We start from the raw sequence: 27,733 nt of genomic DNA on the forward strand, positions 1-27,733 counted from the left end.
TGAAATTTATGCTATAGCAAAACAAACCGCCTAATGGCCCTTTTTGTAAGTGTGGGACTACCAGTCCTTCCTCTCCTGAGCAAGGCCAGTATGGGAGATAAAAGAGCCCTGGTGATAGCAGCACTTCCCCTGACCCAGCAGGGTCTGGGCATGATGCTGTGCAGGGCCCCATGCTGCTGCAGGCCAGGCACTGAACACACGTACAACAAGAGCCAGTCCTTCCCCAGGGAGATGGCAGCCATGCCAGGGAGAGAGGACAGCTAGGGATGACCATAGGCTAGGTTAGGAAAACCACGTTGCATCGGCAGGAGTGAGCCTGGAGCTGATGGGGCATCAGCCAGCTCAGGGTGGGCAGCGCTGGGCTTTGCCTGGCCCATCAGCAACAAGCCACAGGTGGACTTACAGCAGAAAGGCTCCTGCTTGCCAGTGCAGCAAAGGTACAGCCAAGAAAAACAAGCCGAAGCACAACCCCAAAGTGGTTCCTCACAGCTGCAGGGACTGGATGGGGCCCCTCACAGGCTGCCGCCTCCCTGGAGAGGCTGCAGGGATGCGCTGTGGGAAATGGGTTAATGGCATCCAAAGAGAGAAGTCTCCACGGGAGTGCTGACAGGTAAATGGAGCACAGGAATGACAGCTTGCTGAGAAACAACATCCTGCACCCCTCGTTGGGTGTCAATCACACGTTCCCAAAAAACCCCCAAATTAGAATAAAATACAACGTTGCCGCCTCTGCACCAAAAACTATTCATTCCATAAAAAGCATTTTCCTACATCTCTCTTATGCCTTTTCCATTCCTCTTAGGCCCCCTCACTCCTCTCCCACAGGAGTCATTTGATTAAGGAACTTTTCTGATTGCAGCATTCTGCAAACTTTTTTTGCAGAATGGTTAAACCAGCGCATCCCTGCAGGGACGGCCAGTGCTGGAGGAAAGGGCCCACCTCTGGTTACACAAGCAGGAGCAAGGGGAAGGGGGTTCTCCCCATTGCGACTGAGCACCGCATCTACTTTGCTGAAGGCAGAGGGAGTCCCACCTCCCCTTCCACTGTGACTTTATGATACTGTTTTTCCAGATGTGCAGATTAGAACTAAGTACCTCAACACATGCCTCATTTGCTTAGGTCTTGTTAAAGCTAAGCAAATGCTTATAAGTGCACATTGCTAAGGAAAGAGCCGCTGAATGGGAACTGTGCTTTGCTCACCCAGTGCTTCGAGTGGACTTCTCATGAATTAAAGAGTTTTCCAGTCACAGCTCGGGAATCTGGGCAGGACAAGGGATGGTGGTGCATAGTCTTATATATAGCAAGATCTAATGGTGGCTCCAAGGAGGACGTAGAGCCAGCAGGTTGCTAAACAGTGTGCCCTGCGAGCCCGTGGATTCAGAATCAGTTGCACAGCTGGGACAGGTAAGAATCACTTCCTTATTTCTCTGCACTTCACTATTCCAGTCCAGAAGAATACAGCTTCTACCGCTGTAGAAGCACAGAGCCCAAGTCCCTTCTGGCAGCTCAATGCCTGTAAGCCAGGTTTTAGTCCTGTCATCACTTCACCAGTTAGACACGTTATCTCACCTTGAGGCTTCTTCACAAAATGGAGCCAGCAACTCCTCATCCTGGTGCTGGGAGGACTGAGCCATCACCAACTGTCTCACTGGTCCTCTCCACTTGCAGATCTCACACACTTCTACTAAGTGCCACGCTGTCACATTCCACTGCTCAAACCCCCAACTTCCATAAATCGACTACAGCACTTTCATCTCCTGCAATGTTTAACTGGGATAAATGCCAGCGTATACATTGCTGAAGCACTGCTTGGTGAAAAGTATACGGAGCCGTAACACCAACCAAAAGGTTTCAAGTGGTAATTAATCAGCTACAATAATAAATAATACATATATTTTCAAGTGTTTGCTCATTTCCTGAATATCTCCCATAAATACCTAACCAGTAAAGCACATTTTAAACAGTGACACTTGTATCTTTTCCCATCTGAGCTAACTCTGTGCTATTTACTTAAAATAGAAAATTCAGCAGGAGAAAGACAGGTTGAAAGGTAACAGGATTTTGTAAGTATTTTGAGCACTCAAACCTGTTCTGAACAACAAATACTTGAAAGTGTTTAATCTTTTCTCAATCTTACATTATTTTATAGACAAATTTTATAGACCTATTTCAATCCCTTCACCGAGCCAGGCTGCTGGTCAACAGCAAGCATCACATGTGATGCTCACTGGTCAGGCTGCAGTCCTGCCACCGCAGAGCTTGCCTGTGCAGCCTCATGGAAACCAGCACCAAGTTAAAAGCCTGGCCTTGAAAATACACCCCAAAGTAGCCTTCACTGAAGTGCAAGAGCTTTGCTTTTAATGCAGATGGAATTTCTAGTTCAGGCTTCTGAAAGCAAGTGCTGTGTTCAAAAGAATTACAAAGGAACCACTGCAAATCTCTCCCCAAAAGGGAAAGGAGTTGTCAAGACACCTGGAATGTTTCTCCACAGCCTTCAGCATTTGTTAAAGAAGGGGCTGGAGAAGGTCAGTGTCATTTGGCTCTCAGCAAGGCTTAAATGAGCTTCGGCCCTTTAGGTGGGTGCTGGCCACTCTGACTGGGGTTAATTTACAATCCTGAGCCCTGGCACCCTGCAAGACAGCCCAGCACAGGCAGTCGTGCCAGACACTGCTCACCGCTGCCATCCTCCCAGGGAAGCTCCTTGGGTGACACGGGTCTCACACTGGCTTCTGCACCAGTCGAGTCTCCCTGTAATCACCCATCCCATCAGGGCTGAATGGGCTTCTAAGCTACATATTTAGAAGGAAGGTACAAAAAAACCCCCTACCTTAATATTCCAGCTGGTACCTAATCCCTTAAACTCTCCTGGAAAGGTGCTTTTCATTTCCAAAGAAAAGTGAGTTAATGTTCTTGCCGGTGCTGTTAATCAGAGCAGCAAAGCCTCTTTTCATCACGCAGGGCCCAGGTGACTGTTTCCAAGGGATTAGCTGTTACCGCATTTAGTTCAGTAAAGAGTTTATCTCAGCCACGTTCACAAAGGCCGACTATGAAGACATTCGCCTGCCGCATTCCCGCAGGCTGACAACTCAAGCAGGCACAGGGCTCCCAGCGCACCCGGGGAGGGCACGAAATGGGAACTGCTAGTAGGGAGCTCTGCACAGGCACCAGACGCCAGGGCAAGAGACAGCTCTGAGGGATATGGCCACCGCCGGCTGCCAGCAGACTGGGCTCTCCAGACCAGAAGGGTGAGGGAGCCAGGGCCAGGAGAGGGAAGATTTTCAAAGGCCCCACCAGAGCAGGCACCAAGTCTTTTGGCAATCTGTCTGCTAACGGTCACAGCAGCTGCTGTCAGGGACATCTGGCTGCCAAACCCATGAAACACATATTCCAGAGAGCCTCTGAAAATTGCATGGGGTGAAACCATTGGACTTTTACCACCAACTTTAATCTAGAGCTCAGTCAGACTCTACTAAACACTGCAAGCAAGGAGCAGTGCTAAAGGAAGCACTGGTGTCTGCAGCCCCCCGAAAGGTTTCAAAGGAGACAACCAGTCAGGCATCCAGGCTCTTCTCAAACCAGTGTGAGCTTTCAGCTGATGAAAAGGAATCATGTTTTAAAAAAATCTCGATTTTTTGCACTGCTGTTCCCTCTGGCACTGATCAAGCATTTCAATTCCTGCTTCAATTCACTGCCTGCTCCATCTTCTTGAGTAACGACTCAGGTTTTCATTAGTGCCAAGGACAAACACTGAAGCTTTGGGACTGCTTCCTAAACTCTTCAGGAGACCGGAGGAAAATTCATATTTTCCCTCTTGATCATCGAGAAAGCAGGCTGGGGTGGGGCTGGAAAGACTTACAAATCCCTACATGCCCAAGGAAAAGAAATTCCGCTCTGATGCTGCCTCCCCGGCTGCCCCCAGCCTTGCAGGGTGCTCTGCTGGCATCCCGCACCAGCTGGCAGAGTGTCACTGCCTGCATTGTGCCAACACGGCTGCCTGCGGCCCCAGAGAGAGCTTTTAACAGCAGTGTCAAGTGGCTGAACAAAATGGTATCAGAAAAGAGGGCTGGAAGGAGAATGCCTGAAGATACCAGTGAGCAGGACATCACCAGGCATTTAGAAGAATGACAAAGACAGTTTTCACAAATGGAGGGAGGAAATAAAGGAGAAATGAGACTGAAAATTGAAAACAATTTCCTAGTGTTTGGCACACTCTAAAATTAGTGCTGTAATGGATCTCATCAGCCAGCATTTATTTTCCATTCTAAAGACAAGAATTCAAATAAGCAAGCTGCAGCAAGAGAAGCACTTGCTTAGAACAGCCAACCTCTAACCCAGGCAGCAACGCAAACCCAGCTATTCCATCCCTCCTGTCTCTTCCTCAGTGTTTTTGTAAATGACAACTGGAGTTGGAGACCTGTTTTGCTTGACCACGTTACAACCCCAGCATTACAAAGGCGACAGAGCCTCCAGAGCAGGGAGGGCCAGGCTGCCCGTGGCAGAGGTGCTCTGGAGGTTTGTTGCGTTCATACAAGTCAACTGTACGAGACAACCAAGGGAGACACAAAATTACTCTGCCTGGATAGGACCTGAAGCAGCAGCTTACACATCACACTTTGGGAAACGCCTGTTGTTAATCATCCTGATGGATTTCACCCCTGCTGTCCCGAGGAACAAGCCCCACTCACCTGGCTCATGCCAGGGAGGCCGCAACAGCTCCACTGTCTTGCCATGACTGCCCAGAGCCAGCTCTCACCCCGCTGGGCTCCAACCCACCCTGGCCCCAAACCCTGCACATGGGCCACCAGCTCCCAGGAAGATGTGCTGGTACACATCAGCATCCCGCTTGCTGCTGTGCTGATATGCATGCCCTTGAGGATCTGGTCTACAAAGCTCTGGCACAAACAAAGGCTATGTGGTTTTTGATTGAAAAAGCAAGCAGCAAATCACTACCGGCTTTATCTTGCAGCTCTCACAGTTTCACTCCCTCTCTTCCAAACACGAGGCTGTGGAACACCAGGGACACACAGTACTGCCTGGGTCACTCCAGAAAGGCCACGAGGCTCGGCTGGGAGCAGCAAGGGGAGCACTGATATGATGCATCCATTGCTCTTTCAAAGTTTCAGAATTAATCCTTGATGGCAGAGGAGAACTAGCAGCGTCACTCAGCTATGAGGTGTCAGAGATATTTCAGGCAGCCAGATATTCCCATGCAGAAACCCAGAAAAAGTCACCTCCTCACTCCCCCAGCTGCCTCTCCTTGCATTATTGCTAACATGGATGTGACTCACTAGAGTTGGGTTTATATTAAACTCCTGAAACAGATTGTTTGGCTGTTATGTAAATCCAGTAAATGTTAAAATACTAGAATAAATCAGTCAAGCAGTTACCATAGTCAGCTCTCCAAAGACACCCAAGAGAGGTTTTTTTTTTTTTAAAGAGAGAGAGGCGGCAAGAGATGAGGGGAAAAAAATAATAAAAAGAAAAAAAATCACAGCAGCCTTTCAGCAGAGGGAGAGCTGTGCTGGTGGCTGCAGTACCCCCAGCAGTACTGCTACCAGTGTCCTGCCCAGCTGCATACAGGCAAATCACCCAACTGCTGCTCTGCACGGGTGAAGTCATGAGCATCACCTGCACAAAACACAAGCTTGGTGTCAGCAGGACTGTCTCCTTACCATGCCACACGGAACAGCGATGTGACCTCGGGGGAGGTCAGTATGATAGCACTGATGCTGAGGATAGGACTTGAGTCATACCATGCTTTAAAATAAAATAAACTCCAAACTGGGCATGAAGGTGCTACCTCCCATCTTGCCACTGGCAGGGGGGTTCTGCTTTAGGAGCTGCCCCTCTCCCATGATGCAGAGGGCATCTGCCACCCAGAGAAAAGGCTCCTGCTCACAGTGACATCAGCAAGCAAGCACAGAAACAGATTTTAAAATTTGCAAACACAAGTGTTTTTAACAGAAACCTGACTCCGGGATTTTAAACAGTCTACCGGCCAAAGGATTAGTCAGAAAAATTATCTGGCAAATAATCTGCAACAATAAGCAAAAGCAGAGCATATCACCATCTGCTCACAGATGTCTCCTAAGACAGAAATAAGGAGCCTTCAAATTAAAGTCTTCACTTTGTATCTAATTGTTGATAACCAAGCCATCGTACTCAAAATGCTCCTATACCTACGTTAGCAATAAAAAAAGGAAGCAGGTAGAAATTAGAACCCCAAATCTTAGTTGTAATGTGAAGTGTGTTAGTTGAGCTGCCACTTGAATGGGCCACGTGGCTTAACCCAAGCACATGCTCAGCTTCAGAGGCTGCTCCAAGTGCCACATTCCCCGTCATACTAAAAAGCAGCTGGAGCCTGTGAGTCCCTACATACATGAGCCCCTCCAGGATCAGTGCACCATTTGGCACATCTGGACAGGCACATCTGGGCAGGGGACAGCGACGCACCTGGGCTGTGCACTGGCAGAGCACAAGCTCCATTTCTAACTGCCCCAGAGATGTGACTGTAGAGCAAAGTCACAGCAGTAAAATGAAGCAGAAGAGATCTCAGCTCTGTTTAATTAAATATAGTCTGGGAAAGTCTTTGCTTTTGTTAAACACTGCCTCAAAAGAACAGAGCTGAGTAATCCACCAATGGGGAAAAACACACTCTTTAGATACAAGTTGTTATTATTACAGGCTTAATATCAAAATGGTTTGTTCATTTTATAATATTAGACTGGAGCAAATGCTCCCAGCCTTGGCAAGGCTCAGAGATACTGCAGATCTACGTTACACACCTACATTAGCACTGGAGGTTCATTGGGAGAGCAGTCTCCCATCTGGAGAGGCATTGATTTGCACCAGGTTTCCATGGCAGAGCAAAACTGGTTAGACAGATTACAGAAGAGCATGCATGTTGTAATAGGCGCCAGGAGGGACGAGAGCCAGCACTGAAGCAGGGCCAGCGAAATCAGTGGCAGGAATCAATCTCATGTGGCTGCAGGAACTCCTGGCATGGACAGTGCGAGCACAGGACATCAGAGACATGCTCTGGAGGTGTCCTGAATACTGAGGGCACCTTGACTTGCACCGTATGTTTGACACTGAACTTCTACCCTGCTTAACCTCAGGCTACTGCTTCCTCGCTTTCCCCTTCTGCAAAACAGAGATGATCACATATAAACACTTAGGTAAAAGGCTTTGGAGCGCAGGGTTAAGCAGCATTACTGCTACTGAGTCTGCCCTTGGGGAATCCAAGCCTCAACAAGCAGCCAGGGATCACCCCGTGCTGTTGCAGCACTGCAGGGGCTGGCAAGGCATTGCTGCCACCAGCTCGCCTCCCCGCAGGCACAGCCAGCTCCAGGCTGACGCCCATCTCAGACACCCAAGCCATTACAAATAATAATCGAAACAATCTGAGGCTTCCTGAGAAACCATGACATTCAAGGCTCTTTCTGAGCTTTTAGTGAAGAAGTATCTCTCACTTCTCAAGTTGAAAAACAAACCCCTTCTCTTTTATTTGCTAATTAAATGCGTTCATTGTATTCAGATCTCTTTTTTTTTGTGCATAATGTTTTGCCCATCTGTTTGATTAAAAAAAGAACCCAGCCACCCAGCTTCATTAAGCTAATTAGATGCATTCAGCCATTGGTTAATATTCTGAAGTACTTTACAATTATTCTCCCCAGTTATTAAATCTCCTCTGAGGATTTTTATTTTCTGTGCTACACTCTTTATTAGCCAGCACCCAAGTCAAACTGCATTTGCCTACTCTTTACCCACATGCAAACCTCCCACCAACTCCTTCAATAGTTTGTGATGCAAGACACACAGATAAATTCATGCCTGGATCTGACACAGTTCAGTTCACCCTGACCTCAAAACACAGCATCTTCCTCCCTCCATGCAACAGGGATTCAACGCTGCCTGCCCAGGCACTGCTGGAGGATGGCAAAGTGTTAAAAAGATCATCACAAATTGTTTACTGGGGAGCTGCATCCAGCTGAAGACTGTAGGATTATTTCTCTTTCTGGGATTTCTCTGTCCCATATTTACTCCCCATATGAACTTTTAAAGGGAAAAATGGTCTCAGAAAGGCTCAGGACCACTGTCCAAGGTGCACCATCCTAGAGGAGCAAAACTAACACCAGCTGGACGGGTGTACCAATGGCATGGCCATGTGGCATCACACAAGTTAGTCTTGACAGCAGTCCCATGAAGAAGGCTTCAAGGGTGTATTCTTAGGGTTTAGGTTACTGTACTAAGTTGTGATCAGGCAAGCTCCCTGAATTCTGTGCCTCCAACATGCCAGTCTCTCCATCTGCTCCATCATAGGGAACATGCAGCAGCCCTGAGACTTGGTCTCCACTTATCTCAGCATCGTTGCCCCACAACTCCTCCAAAATGATCCAAGCTTTGACCAACATTACCCCTCCAGCAGCCCGGCCCTGAACCAGAGTAGCCCCTGCTCAGCCTTCAGAAACAGTCACAAGGCAAGGATCCTTCAGGACCAAGTATCATGGGCAGGCAAAGGGAAAAAAAATTGCACTAGAAGGGTGGCAGAATAGAGACTGAGGATGAGAGAAGCAGCATTGTCACCTTGTCCTGGTATGAGCAGAATTAATGACTCTGAAGCCCTTCACCCTTATCTCACCATAACATCTTCCCCCTCTACCCAGCCATCCATTTCCACAAAAACTTGTAACAAATCTTTGAAGCCTTAACCACTGCAAGATACCCAAGTCCAGGACAAAGGCTCCAAAAGCTGACAGGTGGCGGGGTGGGAGACAGGACTGACAGAAATACACAGCTGATGTCTGGGTCGTATTTCACACAGGGTCTGGTTTCAGAAGGAAACCAGGTTAAATAATTTAATTTTTTTACAGCAAGCTCTGATTTACATGGTTCTAGTCCCATCTCCCATCTTGAGAAGCAGCTGCATGAGATAACGATGAAACTCTGCACTCATATGCAGTATGGACTCGTGACTGCTCTTCCTTCCTGAACCAGCACTAAGTTTGAGATGTAGGTCAGGAACTTCTAGAAAACAAGCCAGCAGATCCTTTTTTATAGAAAAATCATACTGAGTCAGGTCACGTATCTACCTTGCCCTGATTTATCTCCAACATGGGCCAGTACTGTAAGCTTGGCAGGGTGCTTGTCCAGAAATTAAGAGCTAAAAACCAGTAATGACAATCAGGAGTTTAGTTTGTCCTCCTGACAGCACCTCCCAGCTTCAAGTAGTCACTCAGAGAGCCCTGACACAACACCTCCAAACTAATCTACCACCGTTTTGAAGCTATTTATTTTTTCAGCCTCTACAACACTGTAGGGAATTGAGTTCTGCAACATGACAAGTGCCACACAGAAAGCTCTACTGTGCCATACCTGCTGGCCACACAGGGGAGGTCAGGCACCCCAACGCCCATCTCAGATGGTATTAGAAAGGATAAACCCCCACACACACATTCACTGCCCCATAGTAGACCCCATGGGTCTGCAGGAAGCCAACACAAATACTCTGTGCAGTGCTACAGAGCAAGAAGGGTGAGCAAGGGAAGAAACTGTCCTCTTCTATTTGCTTCTGCAATCCCAGCCCAGCCTCTATTACTTGGATTTAGAGAAAACAGACAGTACTCATTCTCTTGGTATAAAAGATGGTTACACTTGCAAGAAATCACTTGCTGGTAATTTAACTGAAGGAGGAAGAAATTTAGAGGTTCATGCAGCTGTGATTTGACATGGGCTGACCTTGGGCCTGAGGAGAACCTTAATGACATTTCCTTCAGGCCAGCCTGTTCTCCTTGGTTCACACTGTAATTAGCTTTCCCTTTTTGACATCCAGGCAGAGAGCCTAGACCAGCACTTGAAAATGTGGCCAGGTTATTACAACTTTTCAATAGCCTGGCAACAGCACCAATTAATAGAGAGCTCACTGCCCCAATGTGCTTTCATGCTGTAAGGCACACCGAAAGGCAAGGTCTGGCTCAAAGTGCTTATAATCAAAGTGGGCATGAAAAAGACAGCTTAAGTAGTGATCCCCAAAGGCCAGTGCATTTAAGTGGGTGCTCAACTCCCTTGAAAGTCTAGCTCCAAATGGCACCTGCACAAACAAGCCTACTATGTCTGTTTAGAGAACAGCAGCAAGGAAAACCCTACTAAGTGACACAGGGCTATCATGTGAGGTGACATTTGTCAAAATGCTCATACAGTATAACAGCATCTGTGACATACTGATGACTGACTACCACTCAGTAAATGAATCACACTCCCAGATTAAAAAAAAGAAAAAGATGACACTTTGCTCTTTCCTTAATGCTTCCTTTCATTTGTCTTCCAGGTTTGGAGCCTTCCAAATGCAAGGTTTCAGTCGTTTCTCTGTGATCCCAAGGTATTTCTGTATGCCATTTATAAATGACAAAGTGAAAGTCACCCAGTTACATGAGGTCTTGAAGGCACGTAAATACCATGCTCTGATTGCACAGCTCTTAATTTGGCTCTGTGAAACTTACCCAGCGAGCACAATAGAGCACACTGGAAAGCTGTGGGCAAGGTGGGACAGCGAGCTCCCCACCACCGCTTCGTGGGTGCACAGCTTTTGTGAAAACTTATTCCAGAGAGACTGAACAGCCAACAGCTCAGCAGCCCTCCAGAGAAGGGAGGGATGTAGGCTCAGGCCTCACTCCTGACAAGCTCTACCCCCCCAAGCACATGGCCTTCCCCTGTGGAAGTAGTGAAAACCAAAGGGAGAGCACTGAGGGTTGGGTCTGAGGTCCTGGGAAACACAGAACAAGCTGCATTTCTGCATGTCCCCTCCCCCATCACCAGCAGTACTTCTTTATCTTCGCTTTAAGGAGAAGTTAAAATTGCCAATCACTAATTCAGGCTGTTCCTAAAGTACCACCAAGGAGGAGGTGAGCTCTGCTGCGCTTCCCACCGGCCATGCAGGAACCAAGGGCCAAACAAGGCTGGAAAATTAATGCCCCTGTCAGTCAAACTCAAGAGGAACGCTGGCTTCCAGCCAGGGGTGGCTCCAGATGTGCCTCTAGATGTGCTCTGTGTCCTGCATCTTGGGCTCTGGCTGCTTTACACACTGCTTTCCTCACTCATGTCCACAGCAGGGACAATGATCTTGCCCCTGTGCCAAAAGCCACAGGTCCCAACAGGAAAAACACAAGGCTGCAGACTTCTAAAGGGACAAATCCAATGCCCATTTCCCCGAATTCCCTTTATTCAGGCTGAACCCATCTCCTACCACTAATTCTAACCACCTTCCCAACACACCAGTTCAGGGAAACTGGTCAGTACCCATGGGAGCAGGGAGCACCATCCCACCCACCCAGTGTTTGGGAAGGAAGCAGCAGCCCCACAGGGAAAGCTGCCCCCCAATAACCCGAATAGTGCAACGAGGTGGTGGCTGGTCCCACCTCCCTACCACCTGCTGAACAGGGCGACCCAGGTGTCTGCGCCAAAGCTGGTAACAGCAACAGCAGCCCCACAGCATTACATGAACTATGGATTTATATCCTCCAGTGAAACCACACCCACCCACACCCCCCCCCCCCAACCCCAAAATCCCTTCAGTGGTTTCTGCTTGGAATCAGCCAATACACCAGCCAACCCAGAGGACAGGAGGATGCTACTGCCTGGGAGAAACCTGCAGCAGCACACAAACACACTGCAGAAGGGACAACTACCCTTCAACTTGCTCCCCTCACTCCCAGGCTTCCTTCTTGTTTCCCTTAAGATGATGTCTGCAGCTAAATGAACACATTACAGCAGAAATTTTATTCTTAATTTGTCCCTTGGGTGTTTTGCTGACCCTACTAAGAACTATATTTAAACGTGCAATTTCCTGGCTAGGCTCATTTGCAGTCCCGTCCCCCCTGGCTGCCTGTGCAAGTCTGGCCTAGAATCCAATTAGCTACTACCACCCTTTAAATCAAAGGAATTAAAAAAACTCAAACAAGAAAAATAAAATTAAGGATTTTAATTACATCATTCTTATTATATGTCTAAATACTTACAATTCCCATGTTGTCTGGGAGGTGGGCTTGAAAGGCTAGAAAAGCAACAAGTTTCCAAGAGGCCAAAACTGTAGCCAGAGCAAACAGTTTGACAGGAGAGAGACTCTGCCCACCCTAATCATCAGAGCACGTTTGGTCCAATACACTGCAGAGCTGGATGCAGGACCTGCCTGGCACCCGGGGAAGAGGCAGCTGCTCCCCAGCACCTGGGAGAGGTGTGCCAAGCCCAAGCACATACATGGAGCAGCTTCATATATGGAGCAGCTGCAGTCCATCTGGTTTTAATGCAAGGAGCTTCCTTTCATCCACATCAGCCCCAGATGCCTGGGAGGTGTTATGACCACAGTTTTTGAAAGGAGTCTAAAGTGACATGACCCAAAGCCCACAAACACTTCAGGCATCCCTTCTACTCGGATCACAGCTTGCGGCAGCTTGGGTATGGGGAGTGGGACGAAGAACAGCAAGGCTGTGGTTTACGCTTGGTCAGACAGCTACCTCCCACAGACAAGCTCAGAAGACACCTTAATCTGATTGCTGGGTCACTTAGAAACAGAGGACTGGTTTGCTGGTGTCACACTTACTCCTTGAGCAGTTTCAGCTGGTCACAGTGAGAGCACTGCAGCAGCTGTACTGTGTTCCCAACAGCCCCAGCTTTGCACAGGAACGAGGCAAGGAGGAGGTGGATTCCTAAGGCCATATAGTCCAGGCCTTCACCGTGACAGAGGGCTGTTTCACTCCTTTCCCTGTCACATTTTTTAAAGCTCCAGCTTTTGCAGGTCAGGTTCCCAACTGAGCATTGCTGTGGTTCTTCAGACTTAAGAGTGACCTCAGAGCACCTTCGGAGTCCCTTCTGGGCAGGTTTCTCCATGCCCTCTCCAGCTCAGCAGCCTGTGCTCCAGCTCTTGGCTTCCCATCTGCCTCCAGGAGCTGCTCAGCTGATCCTCACAAAGCCTTTGGCTCTGGTGAATCTCCACAGGCCTGTCTAGTCAGAGGACAGGGCTGTGCAGGGCTGGAAGATCCAGGCCCTGTGAGGGTGGAAGCCATGTGGAGAGCAGACATGCCATTTGCCTTGGAGCTGGCTGACCACAAGTGCCTCAGCCTGGACACTGGAGTTCCCAACTGCCAGCACTGCTCAGCCTGGGAGATACCAGGGCTGCAGAAAGGTTCAGAGGAGGTCAAGGACTTCGGAAGAGCCAAGTTGCTGCTGGAAATGGTGTTTCTCAATGTCAGCAAGTAAGGATGGCTGGGATGGCTTTGCTTCAAGGTATTAACTGTCCCAGATACAAGCAAGTTGCCTTCAGCTGCTGGCAGGAGCTCCATCCATCCTGAACAGTGCAGTCACCTGTACATGTTCTGGAAAACACAGGAGCTTCACTCAGACCTCCTGCCCCTCAGGAGCCACACCTGCCACCAAATCAGGGAACTGCAGAAATCCCACAGATGAAACACTTTTACAAGAGCATTAGACAGCTCAGCCTCCTGAGGAGTGGAGCAGGAAGGGGCTCACTATGAGTCAGAGGCTTCTTGTCAAGAAAGTAGAACAAGAACTGCAGAGGCACTGAGTGATCCACAGGTCATGACAGTGGAACAGACAGCTTCGAAGAGGCTCAAATCAGTACACTGGCATGGTGGGACAGGGATGCTCTACAAGGCGGGAGCACTGTCAAAATAAATGTATTTAAAAACAATGATGAAATACCTTTCTTCATTGACTCCTCAATCCCACACCCATCCTTTAGAGGGGAACAGATACACACGGACAGAACTGTCAGACGCTTTTGTAGAAAGCCATCAGCTAGGAAGAGCAATTCCCCAGGAGATGAGCAACTCTGAGCCACTTTCCTCTTCTCTTGCATGCAGCTACACTGACAACTTGCAAAGATGCTCTGCAGAGCTCCCTAACATGCTAGAAACCAGTTTGATGATGAAGTGTCAGCACATTTCTAGGTTAAAAGTTGGAGCATGGGAGGAGAGGGGGAAGAAAGGAGACTGATTGTCTTAGGCAAAGAGACTGCAATGGATTTCACAGCAGAAGAACGTTTCAGGCCAAGGAAATATTTATTCATACCTAAAGAGCATGGAATATTAAAGACTCTGGAAGGCTTCCTTTCGTCCACAAGATTGAAGAGGAATGAGACTCTCAGGACTCTGCAGTAACCACAACACATCCTCGATGAATCCAGGTGGTTTTATCCAGCTCACAGCAAACACTCAAAAAGACCTGGCACTGCAGCCGTGCCATCAGCAGGAGGCTGGTGCACCTGCTGTGAGTGGCAAGGAAGGGCAAGTAGGCTCAGGCCTGGGAGCAGCAAGGGCCAGGGACCTCTCTGGGAATGAAGGGAAGGGGCTTCCCAAGGGGAGCTGGGCAGGCACTGAACCAAAGGCAGCCCAGCAACACACTACTTGAGTCAAACCAGAGAAGACCTCTCTTCAGCTAACAAACAGCCCTCTGGCCTTGCATCCCCAGAGTATCTGCAGTCCTTTGACTCGGATCTAGAGGCTTATTTTCCACTGCTGTGGCATTTTGTACACAGTTATCACCTGTGCCTGACGCTGTACAGAGAAAACACTGGTCCCTGCTATGAAGTTTATGCTCTTAACACAAGAAACAAGGCGGCAAGCAGACAGATGTTGGGAAGAGGATGGGGAAAGTCATACTGGTTTTGCTTGTTCGTTCATTTGGTGGCTGGGAGGATGTGCCACAGAAGAACTGATTCCCACAGGTGGGGCATAATCTTACACTGCCCTTTTGCATCTGTGAATCATTCTGGATGGCAGACAGATACAGTGGCATTTGGGAGGAGCACACTTTCTGGCTCCTTGGGAACAGCAAACAAAATTAACAAAAAATGCCAGTTCCATTCTGCAGTCCCACTTAAATCAATCTGGCCTTAAGGAATGGACTCCCAGCAACTTCTATGAATAAATCATGCCTTTTTACTATTGCTTCAAGGCAAGTTACAGGCACTGCCCACATCAATACTGTATGAGAAAGGCAAAAGCAGAAGCCTGATTAGAGTATGGAAACATGCTGGAGGAGATGTCTGATCTCTCTAATATGTAACTGCACAGTAGTAACGTGGCCTGATTTGCCTGCTGAGATCACTGAAGTTCATGACTACTACTACAGGACAAAGGCAGGCAAAGCCTACATCACACCCTTGAATGGAATGACCTGACAGCACTGTAGAGGAAGCTACAAGCCGTCTCAAGCTTGCATAAAACCCTTCCTTCTGCCTCTTTCCTCAGATGTTCACACTTCCCCAGCCTTTCCTCTGCCAGTGCTGTGCACATTAGACAAGCTGAGCCAGAGGACCTTGTTCTCATCATGCCAACAGATCACACTCGGCACACACAGTAACCCCATGCCCCAGCCCTGAGGCAGCAGTACGTTTCTGTTCCCTCTGCACTCAGCAAGGGTTGGCCTGATAAACTGCACTTGGACATCTTCCACTTCTCCAGGCCCATCTCTCAGCCTGGGGATGAGGTGCTGACACAGCAAGGCAAAATAAAACTCATCTCAGGTCTGTTTTACACTTCACCTCACAGAGCTGGGAGCCACAGGTATCATTAACCTTTTGTTACTCAAGCTACCTGACAGCTACAAAAGGGTCAGTCCAGACTTCAACATTAAAGCATCTCATCAGTAAGAGGTCAGAGGATGAATCTGCTGTCCTCATGCTGCCACTTGAAGCAGGCACACCATTAGCACAAGCAGACCCAAACCCTTGGTTCCAGCATAAATAATATCACAGAACAGCACTACCCAGACAGCATTACCAGAAGAAGGTGTTAGGAAGTGCCAAAATGAAGACTTGACTTGTCCAAGTGGCTGGCTTATGCACGTGTAATAATTTGTCACAGGAACACTACATCAGGTCCTGCTGCCCTTCAAATATCTTGATTTCTTTGGCACAGGGCTACTGCCTTCTATAGTGCCAGTATTAACACTCAGTTCTCTCTCCTTCCCTCCCAGTTTTTGCACACTGAAGATAGGGAGGGAAGCTCTGAAGCAAAATACAGTTTTCCAAGGCAGCACTCAAGTCCCTTGAGGGGCAAAATCCATCTTTTTCCTTTCATGTTACCATCAATCACTTCCCACATGCTGCAGCAAGGAAGCCTCCTTCCCTACAGAGCTGTGGTTGATTCTCAGATCACAGCCATCCCAGGCTCCTAATAAGAAGGCAGCTCACACACCTTCCAGCTTCTGGTCCGCCAACAGGCAAGGCCCCACGTGCTGGGGTTGATGAGGGGAAGGGCGGGTCTGGTAGCAGACACCCAGCATGAAGCAACAGCTACAGATCCTCTTCCAGCATGGGTCCCTTTGAGCGTCCCAATTTCTCTCTGAGAGCCCACATCAAAGCAGCAGGTCAGACTAAGACCACCAGCTGCATCGAACCCATGAAGAGGTCCAGAGGCAGAAAAAAACCTCCAGTGATGCCTGTGTGTTGCCAGTACCATGGTGTGGAAGCACAAAGGCAGGAGGTAGTTGAGAGTAACTTGACAGAGCTGGACGTGGCAGCAGAACAGCATGGGAGCTGGTAATTAGAGCCAGCCTCAGGTAGGTATGCATGCACGCAGTACTCGGCAAAGCCGTGCTGGCACATTTTTTTTCCTGCTGCTGCCTTTATCTACTGTGTATGTGACAGCCTGCAACTGTAGACTTCATGAGGCTGTGCCCATGCTACTTGTATATTAAAAAAATCCTATCCTCACCAGCTCATTTGCTGTTTTAGGACTCACTTCTGTTCTGTAGAATAAAAACCTGAACTACTGCCTAGAGTGGGGGGGGGGGGGGGGGGGGGGGGGGGGGAGAGACCCATGATAAAGTATCTCATGACTACAAGGGATCAACACTAAAATAGCCTTTGAGTTAATGTACGTCGTGCAAAACCCAGGCAAAACCACGACAAACTACGGGGTGGCTTGTCCAAACTTTGCTGCACTCACAGGACTGCAAGACAAAATTGTGAATAATCTCCAGAAAGGGACAGCTGAGAAACACAAGCCACGGGCAGGAGGACAGCAGGATCTGAGCACCGCCCCAGCACAGTACCCAACTGTCAAATGCAGGCACTAAAGTCCAGGACAGCACAGTATGATGATCTCACACCCCCTGGTACAACTGATTCACACCTTCACCACAGGCAGCAGCAGTCACAAATGTGACACTGACACATCCTCAGAAGGTGTTATTTAGCCTGGGCTTCCACAGCACTTCTTTATTCTTCCTTTTCCCACCCCAGCTGAGCCCCTCATGTCTTCTCCTAGTTTAACACCCATGTTAAGCACTCAATGTTGGGGTCTATCTGTGAATTGGAGCTCCAGGTTACCAAGGAAATCTGTAGCCAGAGGAAACAACTGAATGGGTCCTCTTTGTGTTAATTTAACAGCCTACATACCAAATCATCCTTCTCCACTTGAAAGCCTGGTGTGTCTGCAGGACTTGCTTCTAGGTAGCATGCTCAGAGTTCAACAGCCATACCAGAAATCCATGTAAAGTGAGAATACCAGAGACAAGATATTTTTTTTTCCTCTGAACTTGAAGAAAGTGTTATCTGCACAGCTGTGCAAAGTCAGGAGTCTTGCCCTGCATAGTTTCCTCACGGGAACAAGAACCTAACATCTATCCATAATGTGTCAGTAATGCTTTGTCTTCACAAGGTCACACAATTATGGAGCCACTTGGCTGAGAAAAACAATCATCACACCCCAGAAACATTCATGGGATACTGCACAGGACTGAAGGTTTCAGGGAGTGGCTCTCTTCCTCCCACCTTGGCACACAGGTCTGTGCTCCTGATGACTCCATACGGGCCCCTCTGCCCCATCTCTGCTTTGCAGCAAGGACTTCCAACAAAACCCCAGGCTCTGTTGCCAGCTGGTGTGAGTGGAAACTACTCAATACAGGGAATTGCAGGAGGTAGCAGAAAAGTGAGGTAATGAATTTGGCTCCACTGACCTCAGGGGAGCAGCTGCCACTCAGCACCAGTATCAGCAGAAATGAAGGCTGCACTTCCGTGACTTTCCTTCTCGTTCAAGACATCCACATGGCTGCTCTGCAGAGAGTACAGCAAAAAGGAGAAGGCTGCCGAGATCCCTAGTGCTGAGGGATATGGCGTAGCTGAGAATGGTCAGTGCTAGGTTAATGGTTGGACTAGATGATCTTCCAGGTCTTTTCCAACCTAGATGATTCTGTGATCTTAGAAAGACACATATTAAAGTGCTGCTCCAGCAAGACAGTGGCACATCACAGCCTCCTGTTTAGCTCACACCAGAATTAGAGCAGTCACTGTTAACTAGCTAACAACTTCACCATAAACTCTGAACAATACTGAAGAATTAATCACAACATTTTACAGCCTTCCCTGAACACAGTCACCAATCTGCAGAAACACTGAAACCACCCCAGAGGCAAACAGGCTGAATTAATCCCACATGGCTTCTGGCAAAAAGAACAACTATTTCAGAGGTACTCCCCCTAAAATAATGACTGCCCAGGGCAGCAACCCAAAAGTAGCAAGTCTTCCACAAGCCACACCTTTACCCACAAGGCATGATTAAGCTCATGTGCTGGGTACCATCAAGAAATAAAATACAAGGGTTCGTATTCAGCCAGGTTCACTCCCTAAACCAGCAGGTTTCTGGGCTGAGAAGCTCCCAGCTGCCATAGGACAGCCTTCCCTTTCAGCTACAAGCCTCAGCCCACAGAGAAGCTGTGTCCTCAAGAGATTTTGACCTTTCAGGAGAACTTCCCCATCCAGAGACACCAGCACATGAAAGCAATAAAAAAAATTCTCAAATGTCATGTACTTGACACTTTTGACAAATATTTATGCTTCTCCACTTCTGTCCATATCACTTATGCCAAAAATAAAACTGAAAACTGCAATGGAACAGGAAAACGTTTCTGAAGACTTAATCCAGTAGGAAAAGTGACCAACAAATCCAGACTGCAAATTCCTAAGCAAGTGAGAACTGCAAGTTATGCAGTGCTTGACTGCACCCCATCATTAACAAAGTCTATAAAATGACTGTATTTATATAGGGTACAGGGAAAAAATAGACTGGAAAGCAACACAGTAGCTGGAAACCAGGAAAATAGGAAAGGTTGAGTCAGATTTCCAGATGGATTTTTTGATAGGCCTGATGTTTGATTCTGGAAAAAAATGCTGTAACTTGCTAATTCATAGCAGCCCTTGAAGTACGGCACAAGCCTTCCCTAGGAACCGACAGGAGACCTCCCTGCTTCACCACATCTCTAGTTTCATCTCTTCTCCCCTGTGTCTGTCACCAGGTGCCACTTCACACCCAGACCAACACCAAGGGCCCTCACCTGTAGGACAGGCAGCTCTGGGCCTGAGGCACACTACACTTGCTGGGGCAGGGCAGCCACCTCCAACCAGGGGCAGAGCAGCTCTATTTCGTGACAGTTCTGCAAGTCTGATGCAGATGTCCCTACCTGAGCATGTTTTTCTGTCATTAAAGCTCAATCCTTCAAGTCATCACCTGTGGCCAACTATACAACCTGAGAAACATCTGAGTTTCTGAAAAGCTGGAAACGTGCACATAGGCTTGTACCTCACCCATCACCACCAACCAGCAGCCACCCTCCCACACATTCATGAAGTCACTGCAGATTCTTCCCACCATTATCTTTGCAATTAGGATCCTACCCCAATTTATCAATTATCAGGATTTCTTCTCTTTAGAAAAATTTCAGACATTTTTCTCCAATCATGCTAAGCTTAACCACTGTCTTAATTAAAACATGTCTGACTACATATTATTTGATATCATTCGTTTACCTGTTGTATGCAGTGCTTTGATGCTTTATCACAAACATCACTAACCTACCTTCAGATCTGCCACGATGACTATGTCAACAATTGCTTCTGTACACTTCAATCATCCCCACTGCTTTTACAGCCAGCTACCCACATTCATCTCTTCAACTACGTATTTTCTGATGACTGGTCACCTGTCTGCACGTTGGATGCTTGCTTCTCAAAGCAAGTGTCATCCTCCACCAAAAAATAAGGACCGAAGATCAGACAAGAAGATGAGAAGAGAGAAAGTCATAAGAGGCAGAATTTTTATAAGGGTTACTATATACTTACTTTTCCCCAGATATGCCTGCTTTCCTACCTTTTAAGGCACAAGTGAGTAACATTTTATCTCATACCAATTTTATACTTGGCTGTTACTTTGACAGCTGCGGCCTTGCTTTCTCCCAAAAGACGAAGGGGTAACTTGCCCCCTCACTGGTTCTCAGCAAAGGGACAGGCTCCGCTTCCTGTCTTCAACTGCCAAACTTCAGCAGCAGTGGCTGTGCTGAGTAGCAGCATCTGCCAGAGGCTGTGAAGGAAGAAATGTCCCACCGGTGCAAGTTAGAGGTGGGTAGAAACCCACGCAGAAACCCTGCCTGCCCACCCTCCTTCACACTCAGGTGTCAGGAGAGCTCCTACTACAGCCTGGCGCTGCCCAAAGCTGAGCTCTGCTGCTGAGCTCACACAAACCCTTTTCCCTTCACCTTTTGCCTTCTCACGGTGCCTAACACTGTGCTCAGGATCCACACAGAGCCCTGAGGCCAAGTGTGTTCTCCTACACAAGCTGAGCCTGCCTCTCCCTACACCCAGTGTTTGTCAGTGCTTTGAGCTGCTGAACAGACCCATCGACACTCCACCTGCGCTCTGGGAGTCATGGGTATGCTCTCTCCAGGCACCTCCCCAAGGCAGAGTAATTGTGCATATTGATTTCAGATGTAATCAAACAAACTGCCTTCCACAACTCCAGCAGAGACAAAATCCTCACACCGAGCTCCCCACCAACACACATGCCTTCCCCTCCACTAGCCTGGCATGCCCTGATTAGCGTCAGATTTATCCTCTCTGCCCCTCAGGCAGGCAGGTACATCCTCTGGAGACACAAACCACCTTGCTAACAGTCCGCAGAAGCCATCCAGCACCCCCAGCCTTTTCCTGAAGCCTCTTACAAGAGAGGTTTCTCCTTCCCTGCTCCCAGCTAGCAATGACACTATAAAGGCTCTTCTAAGGTCAATACTAACTCTTAACAGAAGACTTGGTCTTCAGACAGGATTGTTCTTTCCACAGTGCAAGAGAGGCTGGCACAAACGACTGGGTTGATACACCCTTCAGTAACTTCAAGGAAAAGACACCAGCAAGAAGAGACACTGTACTCTGACAAGCAGATCCTTGGCTGAAGTAGAGAGTGACATGCTCAGCACAGTGCCACCTCTTCAAACCCAGCCAAGGTCTAAACCAAGTAAGCACTCGTTGTGACCACTACCTAAACAGTGCTGCTTCCCCCAGCACACAGGACACTGCTGCCCTGTCCTTCCAAATACCTCCTCTGCTGCAGGCTGGTGAGATTCCCACTGTAGCCACTACACAAGAGCCATAAGGGAAGAGAAATCCCACAAACTCTTCCCAGCAAAAGAAAGCTGGGCTTTGAAAGTCTGGTTAGTGCAAGGAAAATTAATTGTATCAGTCAAAGACATTTAGGGCTTAATGAACACCGTAATTAGATGCACGCAGGCTCTGAAAGCCACAGCAGAAGTAAAGCACCGACACTCTGTGAATCGATGGGGCACCTCGCTGTTCTCCGGGGCAGTGCTGGGACAGGTGAGGTCCCCAGGTGAGGTCCCCTTCGCAGCTCCACTCCACAGAACAGGCTGGGCGAGCTGCCCTGCCCACTCTCCAGGCCAGGAGCTGCCCTGGGAGCATAGACACCCCTACAGACCCCACTCCAAGCATGCCAGCTCCAACCCACAAGGCATATCCCAAAAGCACGAAGAAACACCTGGAGACAGTTCCAGACTGAAGGCACTCCGTGCCAGTGAACACAGCCTGCCTCAAAAAAGAAAACTATTCAGGACGCAGTGGCCCAGCACCTACCGTGACTTAAAGCCCAGCCTTCCTACCGTACCAAACAATAACATGCCTGAACTCCTCGCTGGAATGGTAAGAGGCTGGTGCTTGCACTCCTGGTTGCTAAGATCTGGTCTTCTCCAGGCAAAACCCAAGGGAGCAAGCCCAGGAAAGCCATTTATTGCTATGCCTGGAGATTAATCCTATTCGCACCACACACCCCAGCCCGAGCACGGGGTGCAGCACACAGGGACACGCTGGAGCACTGCCCCAGCACGCTGGCTTTGGTTTTTCTCTTCAAGCAACTGAGATAACGGCTCTCCGTTTGCCTTATCCAGTTTCAAAAGCAACACTTCAAAGCCGTCCCATGTCAAACGCCAGAACAAACTGAAGCTGCCAGAGATGCCTCACAGGGAGAGAATTAACACCTTATGGGAAGCGGCGCTGTAAATTTAACTTGGAACCCCAGACTATTGCAAATAGAAAAGCAACACCTTCCTATTAAACAAAACATTTTCCATTAAGTTCCAACTACAACAGAATGGTAATTTTAGCTTCATCGGAGCAGCTGAAGAAAGTGATATCCCTGCAGGATCAGCAGTTTTCCTTGTTCACAGCACACAGGCCTCTGAGAGCTGCAGTTTATTTTCCCTCAGAGCCAAGGAAAGCAGAGAGATGAGACCCGCTTCACGCCAGCCTGGCTGCGAGTGCTCCGAGACACTGCCAGGGCAGGACAGCTCAGGCCACGGCACTGATCCACGAGAAAACCCCAACTCCGAGGAGCTCAGGCTGATCCCCAAGGCCAGCACGGTGGATTAGGAAGGAGTGACAAACCCGCACAGAGCTCACCACACTTCTTACCTTCTCCTCTGCCCCCTCTCTCCGTCGAGAAAAGAGAAAGAGAGACGATTGGTGTGATGGGTAAACTGCTCAAAATCCCAGTTTTCGGAAGGATTTTTTTCTTCCCATTTATTCTTGAGCTTGGTAGAAGCAACAGCCCCGAAGCTGCGGCTGCCCGGCACCACGGCGCATCCCCAGCCCCGCTGCGGCGGCGGAGCGCAACCCCCGCAGCCCGGGGGACGAGGCGGCTGCCCGGGAGAAGCCCACCCGCCCCGGCGACCTGCCCTCAGCCGCTGCACGCTCCGACGCCCGGAGCTCCCACCCGCGTCCCCTCCACAGCCGCCGGGTCTCTGTGCAAACCCGCGTGGCTCCCCCCGCGCCGCACCGGGAGACGGGCCGCCGCCCCGGGCAGGGCTGAAGGCGGGCGGCGCGGCCTAGGCGGCCCCTCGGCCCCGCACACGGCCCGGCGGCGCAGCCCCCGCGGAGGGGCCGGCCCGCGCGGGAGCCCCGCGGAGGGGCCGGCCCGCGCGGGAGCCCCGCGGAGGGGCCGGAGGGAGGAGGCGCCCGCCCCGCCCCGCGCGCTCACCTGCGCCCGCCGCCGCGCGGCCCCATCGCGCCCCGGTTCGCAGCGCGCGGCCAAACTCCGCGGCCCGCGCGCGCCGCCCCCGCGCGGCCGCCGCCCGCCCCCCATTGGCCGCGCGGGGTCTGGGCGCCCCCGGGGGTAAAGGACCGCCGCCCCGCGCGGGCGCTCCCATTGGCTGGCGGCGGCCGCGCCCCCCGCGGCACGAGCCCGTGCCGGAGCACCGGCACCGTGTGCACCCCCCGGCACCGTGTGCACCCCCCGGTACGGGTACCGTGTGCACCCCCCGGCACCGTGTGCACCGTTCCCGCGTTCTTCCCGCGGCACCTTCCCCGCGTTCTCCGCCGTCCCCGTGCTCCCCCCGGGCAGGGTGCCCTCGTTCCCGGGGGTGCTGGCGGGGGGACCCTGCTCACCCTCCCCGTGGTGGGGTGCCCCGTTCCGCCCCCGGCTCCGTCCCTGGGTTAATAACAACCGATCTCGGTCACCCGCAGAAGCGTTCCCTGATCTCCGGCAATGGTGGGAAACGCTCCGCATCAACTAGTCCCGCTGGCACCACTCAGGGGATCCCCACGAGCAAATGCCCTCTGTGATCCGTGACTCACGTCCTGGATTTTATTTCTTCCCCGCTCTCTTTCACCTACTTGGCTCACGCTTGGCCGCGCCGCCGGGGCGAGGGGTTCCCACCGCCGCCCCGCACCCCGCTGTGCCTCCTGCGGCATTCCCGAGGATGTCGGGTTTGTGAGGAGCGGCTGCCGGGCTCTGCTGTGACCCGCCTCCTGGTCGGGGTCCCCACCGGGGGAGCTTGGCTTTAGGCAGAGAGCAAGGCTTGGATTAAACCCACATCCTGACTCAAGCCAGTGCTGAGCGCTGCCCCTTCCCGCTGGGACAAGGAGCGTGTGGGAATGCCTGCGCCCGCTTCCAGCCGGTCTCAAACAGTCCTCTGCTTTTGGAAAGACATTAATTTCTTATCACGGGTTTCATCTCTCAAAACAACTTATTAATAATGCAGCTTGTGGTTTACTACCGAATTCGTTTCTGATCCCCCAAAACCTTGCTCAGGTTGTCACTGTGTTTAGAGACGTACCGAAATGTAACTAAGAGACAGCAATGATTAGAACAGCCCACCACCTAGCAAGCCGTGCAAAGACCATGAACTTTCTCACTCACTCACGCTGTGGGTGTGTGTCTCACGCTCAGACGTACCCTGCTGCAGTTTTCCATGTGCATCCAAGTCTTAACGTTTCCTGCAAGAATGTGCTTTGTCACCCCGGTTGGTCACAGGCAGCTGAGCAATTCTCTACAGACGGACAGGTCTATCCGGGGCTGATGCCCTTTCACTTCCACCTACAGTATGCGTCCGTTCTGTTTGCCGATCTTCAGTCAAAAATACTTTGAACTGAAATGTTTTGAATTTTGCTTGAAACCTTTAAGACATTATTTGCCTACTGTTAATCTTTAAATTCGCTAATAATGAAATGGATCAATCTATACGAACACAGCATACCCTGTCCCATTATTTATTTTGCAAGGAAGAAAACAAAAAATAGTTTTTTTTTTCTTTAACCAGCAAGATAAACATCCAGTACTTGCGAGGTTCTAAACTTGCCTATTGTTGTTACATTCAGTGAAGTGACCCCTGTTAGAAGGCTAGAAAGGACTGTTCTTTCAGCTCATCACACAGAAAATCCAGCAGAAAAGATTTGCCATGAACAGGAGGCACCGGGCAGAGAAGGGCTCTTGGACCGGGTGAGCAGCAGTGGGGTGTGACCCAGCGGGAGGGTGGCAGTGCCTGCCATATTTTAGAGTCACCAACAAACGTGTTTTCTACTTTTCAGTATTGACAATTTGTCAGTTAGTCTCCTTCAATCTATTTTATTCATAATTCTGACAGTGTTTCCATGGTTTCATGTCTTGAACTATTATTTGGTCCAGTTTTGCATGTCAGTATACACAACTCCTTCCTGTGGCAGCCAGAGCAAAGAAACCAAAATGATAATATAAATGATGCTTTGAGGGCCCATGGTTTCTGAAGGAGGATAGTTGGGACAGGGATTCTCCACCCTTGGATAAAGCACCAGCAGCTAGAAATACTTTTAAATTTCTATTTCCATGCAGAATGCCTTTCTGACAGAAATAAGAAGGCAAGAAAATGCTAGGGTTTATTTTCAACACCAAAGCCTGGCACAAAAGGTTTCCAGCATGTCATCTTGCCCAGGTTTTCTGGATTTTCCCTTTTAGCCCGTGTCTGGTCTCTCCTCAAGGTAGTGGAGCTTCATTTGGCTAAAAACCAGGGCAATTTGGAGCAGGGGTTTGGCAGGTCTTTCTCTAGCAGTGCCCTGGTTCCTCTGCGTGTCCAAAGAAGGGCAGGGAAGCTGGTGCAGGGTCTGGAGCACAAGTCTTACAAGGAGGGGCTGAGGGAGCTGGGGTTGTGTAGCCTGGAGGACAGGAGGCTCAGGGGAGATCTTACCGCTTGCTATGGCTACCTGAAAGGAGGTTGTAGTGAGGTGGGGGTCGGTCTCTTCTCCCAAATAACAAGAATAGGACAAGAGGAAATGTCCTCAAATGCAACCAAGGAAGGTTTAGATTGGATATTAAGAAAAATGTCTTCACTGAAAGGGTTATCAAGCACTGGAACAGGCTGCCCAGGGAAGTGGTTGAGTCACCATCCCTGGGGGTGTTTAAAAGATGTGTAGACGTGGTGCTTAGGAACATGGATTAGTGGTAGACTTGGCAGTGCTGGGTTAACGGTTGGGCTCCGTGATCTTAAAGGCTTTTTCCAACTTCAATGATTCTATGATGGTAACAGGACAGCAGACAGCCTCACCACCTCAAGTTCATGCTTCCAAAGCTATTGCCTTCTTCCAGCAGCTTTGGATCTTAGCTAATGATCACCAGTGAGGTACCATCTCAAGACTGCTCATCTGCAATCACTGATTAGGTATCATCTCAAGACAGCCACCAGCCTCAGCTTCTGGGCTGTCTGTTGGCCATGATTGACTCTCAGGAAGAGTAAGATGTGCCCATGAGCAAAAGCAAAGCCTCCTCCCAGCCCTGAGCAGGAAAAGTCCCAGCAACCTCCTTCTCGGATGCCTGAGTGTAAGGGCCCAGGACCCAGGAACGTGGCTGCGCCTATGGGGAGACTGTGCTCTTGTGGCTTCAGGGTGCGAGAGGTGCTCTGAGAGACCATAACATATATAAGATAAAACATTGACCTGTTTCACAGCGGCTTTCAATTCAATCAAGCAGGGCCTTGCTCACAGAGGGACAATTTAGCTTCTCTTGAGCAGCACGTAAAACTTTCAGCCTCCTGCTCCTCTTGCCATAACTACTGCTGAGATGTATTTTCAAAGGTTTCAGAAGTCATTTGGGCTGGCTGACATTTGGCTTTGAGATCCCCAGAAGATGCTGACTGTTTGGAAAGTGCTGAGGATTGTCCCCTACAGACCTCTCTCCTTTAGCACCAGGCATTTTAAATCACCAGTGACGTCTGAAGCACGGTTTTAGCACCAGCATCAGGGTTTGGAACTATCCCCTCTGGCAAAGACTGCTAGCACTTGACCTAATGAAATAACCTGGTTAGCCAGTCTCAGTCAGGAGCTGCTATTTCTTCCAGAAGACAAAACAAAACACTTTACCTTTTCATAATACGCAGGTGATTACACTGCAGAGCAGCAATGACCCCTGCAAAAGGAGTCCCACATAACGCCTCTCTGATGCTTATACCATGATGGCTATAACAACGTTAAGACTTTGGCATTTCTGTTCAATAATAATTGGGTGTAGTTGGTTGGTAACTGTTATTTCCCATATGTTTTCTGGGTGCAAGGATTGGGAAGGTGTTTATTTAACCTGACCTTGAGTTACAGTCATGAGAGGTAGACTTGACATTTCCCCAGGCATTTCACAAGTATGTTTAGATTAAAAAAAAAAGAGTTGAAGTCGTAATTTCTTTTAAGAACAGCTTGGTCCAGATGTCTTTGTGGTGCCATAAAGCTGAGCAGCATCCGTTCTTGGTACTGGTAGTCAGAACTCTGTTAACTGGAACAATCCTGATTCACTCCAGCTAAAGAGCCCATTGGTTGGCTGCGCTCTTGCTATATTTAGAATCCATTTGGACACTTTGGACTTGTACGCTTTCTAAAATAAGGCAACAAAGCAATTAGAAATAGATAACAGAAGGAGGGAGCACTTCATCAAAGAAAGCAAAAGAAAATAACATGGCATAATTAATACAGAGCTGGCAGCAGCAAAAAAGAGCTGTAACAACTGTCCTGTCACCGGGAGCATCGCTGCAGGCTGAGCTGCAGATGTCTGGTGCTCTAAGGGCAGAGAGGGTCCTTTTGTCACCCAGCACAATCTGGCCCGACAACGCACGTCTTTGGGACAGAAGGAAATAAAAACATCCTTGA

General features: G+C 49.3%; 1 protein-coding gene across 4 annotated transcripts in view; it reads right to left on the reverse strand.

The window, feature by feature from the left end:
• Positions 1-23,411, reverse strand: part of CAMKK1 (calcium/calmodulin dependent protein kinase kinase 1) — a 114,286-nt gene extending 90,875 nt beyond the window's left edge. The window contains exon 1 of one of the 4 annotated variants that reach the window (XM_074922656.1): positions 23,331-23,411. The gene's annotated coding sequence lies outside the window, so the exon portion shown is untranslated. Of the gene's footprint in view, positions 1-2,827; positions 2,937-22,765; positions 23,186-23,330 lie in introns of those variants that run through there. The other 3 variants (XM_074922655.1, XM_074922654.1, XM_074922653.1) reach the window with 3 other exon arrangements.
• Between the last annotated feature and the right edge of the window lie 4,322 nt (positions 23,412-27,733).

This window comes from Athene noctua, chromosome 19, assembly GCF_965140245.1.
Source record: "Athene noctua chromosome 19, bAthNoc1.hap1.1, whole genome shotgun sequence".
NCBI lineage: Eukaryota > Metazoa > Chordata > Aves > Strigiformes > Strigidae > Athene > Athene noctua.